This window comes from Diuraphis noxia, unplaced genomic scaffold (assembly GCF_037042655.1).
Source record: "Diuraphis noxia isolate RWA-SAM2 unplaced genomic scaffold, SU_Dnox_SAM2 contig0001, whole genome shotgun sequence".
NCBI classification, from domain to species: Eukaryota; Metazoa; Arthropoda; class Insecta; order Hemiptera; family Aphididae; genus Diuraphis; species Diuraphis noxia.
Window position 1 is genome coordinate 85,576,644 of NW_028301711.1, and position 10,531 is coordinate 85,587,174.

Below are 10,531 nucleotides of genomic sequence, written 5' to 3' on the forward strand. Positions count from 1 at the left end.
CCATTAGCAACCTAATTTTTTTTTAACTTTCAATAAATTATTCTTGAGAACTTCTAAGAATATACTTTTATTGGTAAAAAAATAATTTTTTTTCAACTCATAGTTTTCAAGATATTAGCTGTTACCATATGGCAACGACGGCACTTATACTTCCTATTTTGTAACTTTTTTTATTTATTTTTTCTATCTTTAAAATATAATTCGTATAAAATTGTAAAATAATATCAAACACAGTAAAATATAAGCATTATCTGTATATTTATATTTTTTTTACTAGGTAGGAAATAAATATCGAGTAAATATAAAAAAAAAAATATAAATCATTAGGAATGAAAAGGTATAAAGGTATTTCTAATTATTAATTGTTAAAATGTAGATCATAATAATTTAGGTAAACAATTCCTTTGTTAGGTAGTAGGTGCAAAATAAATTATGTTTACGATTATTTTTTTTTTAGTATTAAAACAAAGTAATCCAACATTGAAACATATATGTGTGATAAATAATGAGTGTATCACAGTGTTTCATATTAAGTGGCCTATCAAGTATCTACTAAGGGCTATAGCTCAAAAATTTATTTATTGTTAAATAAATATATGATTTCTACTTGGGTCTGTACCAAGAAATACTGGATAGTATTAGGCACTTAATATGACCTAAAATTACCATAGGTATAGGTGTCAGAATAAAGAAAAAAAGGTAGGTACAGTAAAAAATGTTCAAAAATTAGAAATTATGATAACTCTTTTTATGGTCAACAATATTTCAAGTTTTACTAATCTTGCCTCTTAAAAGGACGCTACACACATATTTGTTGTTTCCGTCTTACAAATGCGTAACATACCAAATTTACGCTTAGCAGATCACATTTATTCCGTTAGTTTAAAAATTAGAGTAAATTGACCTATTATGAAACTTGATGGTAAAAACATTATCTGTGTTTTCTAAAGAGGATTTTTACAATAACTTAATTTTTAAGTGAGTTATGAGTATTTTTAATTTTTACTTTTTTATATATGCATAACTTGCTACAAAATTGAACTACCTATCGTAAAAACCCACTTACTAACGCAGATAATGTTCTTAAAATCAAGTTTCAAAATAGGTCGATTCACTAATTTTTAAACTAACGATACTAAACGTGATCTGCTGCGCGTTATTAATCATAATTTACAATGTTATGCACTTGTAAGACGGAGATAACAAATGGTTATGTATTAGCGTCTTCTTAAACTAATTGGTGTGGTGATTTTCTGTCTTTGGCTAACACACGTGCAACATCGGTTTATGATAAGGATAGATGTGTTCTATTTCCAACGTACCGATTGATATAATGAAACGATAAAAGATCTGTTGATAGATTTGAATTTTTCGTCAAGTCTTCTTAAGAACAACTTTCCCACACTTTTGATATTATCCGTCAAAATCGTAAATACGATAGATTAAAAGAGAGTAATTAAAAAATTGACTTATTTTCATTTTTGGAGAAGATTTAATTAAAAATCAAAAATGTGGAAAGCTGATCTCAAGAAGTCTTGATGACAAATTCAAATCTGTTTTCAGAATTCATATCGCTTCATTATATCAATCGGTACGTTGGAAATAGAACACATCTGTAATCCTATGTTGTACATGTGTTAGACAAAAGCAGAAAATTGCCACTTCCAATCCCCTTGAACCTATTCCAATCCCCTTGAACCTATTCCAATATTTTAAAATTTAAGTCGTTTTTAATATTACGTAGGTATTTGGTATACCTACTACTATTTATAATTTATAACATATTTCTACAATAATGATGCACCAACGCACTTCAGTTATCTCGCTGGTTAAAATTTAACACTTTTCAATACAAAATAGGTACGTGTTCTTGAGTTATTAGTGTTAGAACATAATTTATCATTGATGGGGCCATTAACTATTAAAACGCTATAAGTACGTTTGTGTATGTTTAGAGCATTTACTTTTAAAAGATCGTTTGACAAACAAAAAAATATGTTATTAATTACCTATTTACTTATTTGCTATCCTATAATATTACCTATGTAAAATTAGCACGTACAAAATATTGAAATACCTAACTAATTGATTAAATATATAGCAAATAATATTAATAATGCCTATATTATACGTACGTGTACGTTTGAGATACTTTAAAATTCTTTTATACCTATATTTGGTAATTTGAAGAAATATTAAATTATACATTTTTATTTTTACGCTGCTTTCATATTTATAAATATCTATATTCAATATACGTACTAGCTGTAATGTTGTTGGTAGTTAGTACCTATTTGTATTATTGAGAGTAAACATTGTTTTAGAATTTGTTTTAACAATTCAATTATTGATTATTTGAATTTAAATTAAACCGATTTTTTGATTCAAAAAATATAAATTAGGTATGTATAAATCAAAGTATTTAAAAAGTGATATAGCGTAGGCCACGAGGAAGAAACATTTTGTTTGTTAGGTGGAGAATCTATTTTAAATATTTATTGAAAATAGAAGTTGGACTAGCTCTAAAATATGTACCCACCGGAAAACCCTTTAGTGGTATTATTACATTTTATAATTTTTTAACTACAAATCATTAAAATTGGTAAATTGTATAGTAATTATTGATATGCTCCTGTACTCAGTAGAATTTATAGTAGGTATAACCTTTAAGTTGTAGGCAACTTATAGAATATGGTAGATTGGATCTTTTTTTTACAACAATAATTTGTATATCAAAATGCTTTTGTTAATATTAAAATATAATAATACATTTACCTGTATGAAGAGGAATTAATACTTATATTAATAATTACAGTCATAATTTTTATAATTATTTCAAAAGATGACAAGAGTTACCTATTTACAGGCAATAATAGGAACTGGAAATATATTGAAGTTATTTTTATTTAAATGTCATAGATATTTTATATTTTATGTAAGTATATAAATATATTGTAACACACTTTCATTTTGTATCGAACCTAGCCACCTGAGTATTAAACATTTAAGAACCAGTATATTTTATTCATGGAACCATATCTGTGCAATACCTACGCGAGTAAAAGTATTATTATTTTACATCTACACTCCATCATATTACATTCAAAGGGTATTGCCTTATTAGTTAATATACCTATTACCTAAGTAATAATTTAAATGCCATTTATAATTTAAAATATATATATATATATATATATATATATAATTGTTGGTATCTATATAGTAAGTATAGACTATAAATAGTATAAGTACTTCTAGAACACAACATAAAAAACAAAATACATAAAATATAAATTTCTTGTAAAAATAAAAACATTACCACGATGACAAATATTTTGAGTAACAGACAAAAACATAAATTTAGATACTTTTAGTTTATTATAGTATTGTTGTATAAAAATAAAACCATTTTATCTTCTATAGTTCTATAGGTAGGTATGATTTTATTTAAAAACCTATAACATCAATAGTGTATAATTACGTCACATATATGAAGAATTTAGGCGTAAAGAATTTAACGAATGGTTACAGATTATTACTAACTGAAATAAGAAAGTATAGGTATGTTCCTAATTAATCAGTGATGTATTGATTATTGGGCGAATGGGTGGTATGCGGAAGTAGGTACGGCGTAAATGCACTTTTAGTTTTAGTATACGCATACTTACTACATTTTCAATAATTCCTATTGGAATTTTGTGGGACGTAAACAATTTATTCTATAATTAGGTACTTGCATTTTTCAATTCTCAGATAATACTTTGTTGATATCAGGTGATTACCGAAAATATTTTAAGGATCTAAGACGAAACCACCAACAAAATAACTCAATATTTTATGTTCAGATATTTTTAATTTGTTAATCTTGCAAAGTAACTTTTTTTACTATTATTAATCTAAAATATAGGTATATAGTTAAAAATATGTTTTTAATTAAAAATGATATCATTTAATACCGACTATCATAGCTTTGCATACATATCGGCATTGGCAACATATTTGTCATTCAATTGAATTGCACTGTCAACCCCGTGTATAGTACCTATTTAGTATTTATGTCATAAATAACAACACATTTTTTTAAGAAAAAACATGCGGATGTAAAAAATAGGTTTCACTCATTATTTAATTCACTTAAATATATTATATTTACTTGTAATTACATTTCATTAGTCTAAATTCTTTCTCGTTTTAACACAACCCACATTTTTTTCCTAACATTTCACTGATTACTACAAAAACTCAACAAACAACATCGTCAAGCATTTTGCTCGTTGACGTTGACAGGGGATGTTGTTTATGTCAATTGCGCCAGAAATCACAGGTAAGGAAAAAAAAATTATGGGATTCAAAAAGGTTATACATCAACTGCGCCGGACGATATTTAGGTCCAAAAAAGATTATACGCCGGCAATACTGAAGTTGAAAAATAAGCTGATTACACACTAGGCGATTTGAACGTACTCGTCTGCGTTTATATTACACACGGACGATTTAAAATCGCGACGTTTTGAACTGTACATACTATACGTTATCTATCTACATGCAATAAATTAGTCAAATCGGAATATCCGCTAATAAAAATGAGATAACGTAATAATATTATATTATGGAAGTAATAACTAACAAGTTATTTTTCTTTTTTCCAAATGATCAGTATCGTGTCGTCGTTCGTATAAATTCGTTTACGTGAAATAGTCTATAGCAATAGCAATTTCGTATAATATTATAATGGAAGTGATTTTGAGTGAACGTGTAAAAGATCTAATTCTTTATAAAAATTATAAATTTTCATGTAAAAATCTTACTAAAAATGGACGTAAGTGGCGGCGTGCAGAAAAACTTGTAACGCTAAATTGTATGTTGACGAGGTTAAAACTACAATATTAAAAGAAGAAACTGAACACAATCATCTCCCTCCTAAAAACGTTCAACGACAAATTATATCAAACCAAGTTAAAAGAAAAGCTATGGATGATTTAATAGAAAAGCCGTTAAAATTAATTAACAAACAAATATTTACTGAAAAATCAACAAATGATCTCAAAATTGAAGACATATCAAATATACGACAAAATTTATATAGAGCAAGAAGAAAATCTATACCAAAATTACCCAAGAATTTGCGAGAAACTCAGGAAATAATAATGTCCACAACAACACTTACAAATAGAAATGAAGAATATTTATTAATAAATGATTTTGAAAATAATTTATAACAGCGTTTTCAACGGTAACTGATTTAAAGTTCATCTATTGTCAAGAAAAAATATTTATGGATGGGACCTTTTCTTACTGTCCGAAATATTTTTACCAATTATTTACATACAGTAAAAAATGGACATTATATTCCATTAATTTTTTTTCTTTTACCAAGTAAAGAATCTATTGTCTATGAAAGAGCTCTAAAGGCTTTAATTGATATTTGTGAATCAAAATTATCAATTAAATTCAATCCAAAAGTATGTGTTGTAGATTTTGAGAAAAGTTTACATAATGCTATAATTACTGTTTGCAGGCCTACTATAATTTTACACGGCTGTCGTTTTCATTTATCTCAAGCATGGTGGAGAAAAATTCAAAATTTAGGCTTAACTAGTGAGTATAAGAATGATTTAAGTGAAATTGGACAATGGTTAAGGTATATTCGGTCTATCACTACTTGAACCAGAAAATGTTGGAAATCTCTTTGCAAACGATTTTATGAGTATAAAATCTACGGATGACGCGTAACTCAATTTAGTGATTATCTTATTAATATGTATATTGACGAAGACGCAACTTTTCCACCATTTATGTGAGCGTCGTGCAGTATATCAAGTGAAATAACTACAAATGCCTGCGAGTCGTTTCATTCAGCATTCGGAAAATACTTTTACTCAGCACACCCAAATATTTTTGTATTTTTGGAAGTTTTGAAACTTATACAAGTACAGGCATACATAAAAATCAATAGTATTCAAAAAGAAAAGAAAATACAAAATAGTAAGTATAAAAAACAAAAAACAAACATCGATGATCATATTTCAAGATATAAAAACGGTACTATCAATATGTTTCAATTTGTGAAGTCGGTAAGTCACCATCATTACAAGAAATGAAATTTTAATACTTTTTGACAATTTATTCATTTTCAATTTATTTCAATTTTATCATCGTTTATTTATATGTATTTTAGTTTTTATGATTTAATTTTATGAAATTTTTATATTTTTTAAATTACACTTTATTTTATATGTTTGATAATTATATTATAATCTAATAATAGTATAATAATATGATATTTTATAATATCTTCCTGGCACAATAGATATATATTATGGATACCAAATTAATTTGTGATAGATTTATTGGCGCAAAGACCTTTTTCGTTTGGGATAAATCCACCGGCGCAAAAGATGTATAAATTTCAGGTACCTAGTCTAGAAAAATCGGCGCAATTGACAAACACCGGTTTGTATGCCACTCTTCTGTAACACAGTGGCCTTGTACCAACTTATCTGTGATGATACGTTAGATATTATTTTTATGGAATAATTATACGATATTGCATTATTATTACTTGGTAATATTTTTATGCGATCGAAGCTTAACATAGTGGCAACGATTTGTAACTTATATTATATAGGTAGTATAATATATTGAAATTTAGATATCTTTCTCCACTTAGACCACTCTCTCTTTCAACGAAAAGTGAGATTTCCAGGATTGGAGTGGTTTGTCAATCAGGAGCAGAAACGTTTTTATCGGATTTTGGCAGTTTCTTCTATTATTGTATTGATTTTTAGATCCGTATGAAGGGTCTGATTAGAAACAAAAAATTGGGCATTTTGCATTTGTGATTATTTGGAAGTTGTGGAATGAAAGGTTTGTATTTTATTTGTGCTGGAATTTTTGGCTACACCCCATAACTGGATCACGTATGGACGTATGTTGAAATAATCATTAATAAAGTTTTGTATTGAGTTTAGAGTACTTATTTACCGAGCATGGATTTTATTGATTTTCATCTAAAGTTTAGAAGGATTATTTATTTTTTATGTGATCGTTCCAGGTTGGTCGTTGATCTAGACAAACCCAAATAACGATAACTAGGTGATTTATATAATTTAAATTATATATCACGAACAATCTTAAAATTACAAAAAAATTATATATTTTGTATTTATTATAAATATTTTTTAGTAAAAATTAAGTCACAATATGATTATTCATACTTCATAGTAATAGTATTTTCATTATAATGAAACCTATTATAGGTAGTATTATTTCAAAAAAAAATCGTTTCAATACATATTGTGTAAGAAAAGAAACGAATATCTTCTTTTTTGATTTTTTTTTTTTTTAACCATAAACTTCTGGACCCTAATTTATTCTGCTGTCAATTTAACGATAAAGTTATGGAAATCATTATTTAATTGCAGCAAATTACAATGGTACATTTGGTACCTAATAAATAGTAATAATAATAATAATAATAATAATAATAACCTATATTATTAATCTAACTACTATTAATGCTAAATGATAGAACACTCGCAAATTTAGTTAAGTCGATTTTAAGTTTTTTAGCTTAACATTTTCAAATTTAATTTTCATTATCTTAATTTTTAACTTAACTTATTTTAATTGACATTAGCTTAATAAATAACGATTTATTTTTAATCGAATTCAAGTTACGTTAATTTATAAATAATTAAACAATAAATAGAATAAAATTATACAAATAACTGGCTCGGCTCAAGGGGGGGGGGGGCTGAAGGTAGGTGAAATAATAGTTCCAGACGTAGAATGGCATTTAAAAATATTTGACGTAGTATTTATATGTATCTATATATAAAGGCCAATAAAACATAGAAGTATACTTAGATTTATTTAAACGCTTGAGCCGAGTCTATAGAACTATTTTGGATTATGTAAATAAAAAATGTCCTATATACAAGAAAATCTTTAGCAAAAATTATAAAAAAATCTAAATCTAAAAGCTTTGAAATAAATCAATATCAATTGATTCTATTGATCGGTTTGATCATTTACTCTGATTATTAGTATAATATTACATGTTGACAATATATTTTTGTAATGAGTGAAACTTTATTGCATTTGACAAATTATATCATACAAATCAAAAAAAATATATTAGGCACCTATCCTATGAATGTATAATGAAATATGCATATTATTTTTTTGATGAGCCATACCCATTATAATGCATGTATACCAATCATAGCCATCGATAAATAAAAAAGAATATTCGATTTGTTAAAAATAAATTTAATAATATGATCTTGATCAGCTCATAAAAAGTTCTTCGCTAAATTTTGATATAAAAATAAAAAATAAAATTATCATCAAGCAATATAAGTACTTCTAAAAAATGATAATTGCTAAAAATTCATTATAATTATAACAAATCAAATTAAATGACAATTTAAATTAAAATTTATTTTTAGCCTAAAATCCTAAAAACATGTTTATAAATTTTGTTTATAAATTGACAAAATTGAATGGCTATTATAAATTTGACAACGTTAAACGTTGCCTATTTAGTATGAAATTACGTCGTATTGAGAATCTTTTGTTTCCTACCTATACGACATAACGACAAAATATATTATACACAAGTATGCAATCATGTTTCCAAAAAGGTAAGTTATAAGCAATATGTGTCGTGTACTCGTGTTATATACATATATCGCTCAAAAGACGTCAATGATAGTTTAATCACAAAAATATTAGAAATATCTATTTATTTCTATGTACCAGTGTACGAGTGTACCTACAACAGTGTGCTATATTTTTATATCGACCTAACAAACGTTTCACAAGCATTAAATATACTTAGGAATTGAATAATACATTTTTCAATAAATATTATTATAAATTATTTAATTGTAATATACCTACTTAATATTTGTCATTATTATAATATTATGGTAAGAAATTTATTTATTATGAAATAATATTTTAATAAATTGTTCGCTGCTAATTATAATGTATTATTATTATTTAATTCAATCAATTTGAATCTATTTCCTGGTATTGAAAAGTAAAATAGATATAGGTACCTAATTTCTTATAAAATATAGGCGTAATAAAATGGTATGGTATTAGTTTTCATTAGAATCTCTTAACAAAGGAAATAAATAATTATTTTTATATGTTCCCATATAATTATAATAATACTTCAACATTTAATCATACTAAAAATAGTCAAATATTAGTATTAGTGTTTAGTATTATTAATATTAGTGTTCCCATTTTTATCAAAATAAATTGTGCCGTTCTAAAATTTAACCAGTATAGGCGTATAATCGAGTAAACCATAAAATAGAATTCAAAATAAATGTCAACAATACATCCTATTTATAGTTTATCTGTTCGGTATATGATTACATTGTGTTTCCGGTAAGGTACCTATTATATTTTATATAGTGTTATGAACATTTGTATTGTATATATTTATATAAATATACGTTACGTGACGTTGGTTCTATTTTAAAAGTTTGGTTATTTTTTTGGTAATTTCAGATTTTGGCAGTGAATATAAATTAACAACATCTACGTCATTAAGTTTTGTTACCGACTGATTGTGTTTACGGAATGTTGGTCGCGTGCTAATCATTACTGCCGTATATAGTTGTGTTAAAAAACTTTTTTGATATAAATATTTTTTAATTCACCAACTGAAATATAGGTACATATTATACCTACTAAAAATATATATACAGTGTTTTGGACGCCACTAAAAAAAAATGAAATCGCTTACGTTTTTGTTCAGTCCTAAAAAAGGAATATGTTCACTTTCACGTTCTTTGAAAAATGAATTAGTTCATTTCATTTTTTAGAATTTAATTAATCAATTTAATAATAAAATGATAAATAAATTGAGCGTCATAAAAATCATTCAAACTCATTAAAACATAAACGTCAATCATGTCTACGTTCAATTTGAAAAAAAACAGTAACGATCGCGTGTCGTTCAATTTATAATAGTTTATATATGAACGTGATCGTGTGAACATATGCGTTCATGGTTCATGAGTGAAGTTTTTCCGAAACACTGCTTGTATTATATGGTTGTTAATATTTATTATTTATCTATTGTCAAATATAATATAATATTGTTAATTTTTAAAAAGTAACTAATAAGCACGATTACGAAAAGAAGTAGAACACCGTGATCTGGTAACGGTCGACGAATGTCGGAATGTGTGATGTGCACTGTGCACACAACCTATAATAGTTTCGTTTTGCTGAAATTTAAATTTTAAATACATCTAAAATCTCGGTGATTACCTAAATTGAAGTTTGAAAGTGCTGACGAATAATTGTATTCTGAAATGACACCTTCAATTTTTGCGAATCTCTGTTGACTCGAAGAAGATCAAAATGTTATTAAAAGCTGCTATGAAATTATTCCATATAATTTCTAGAAGATATTGGATGTGATGTTTTTCGAAAAACTATACCAAATAAATAATTATTATTTTGTCACGAAAAAATGTATGATTCATTTCAATTAATAAGC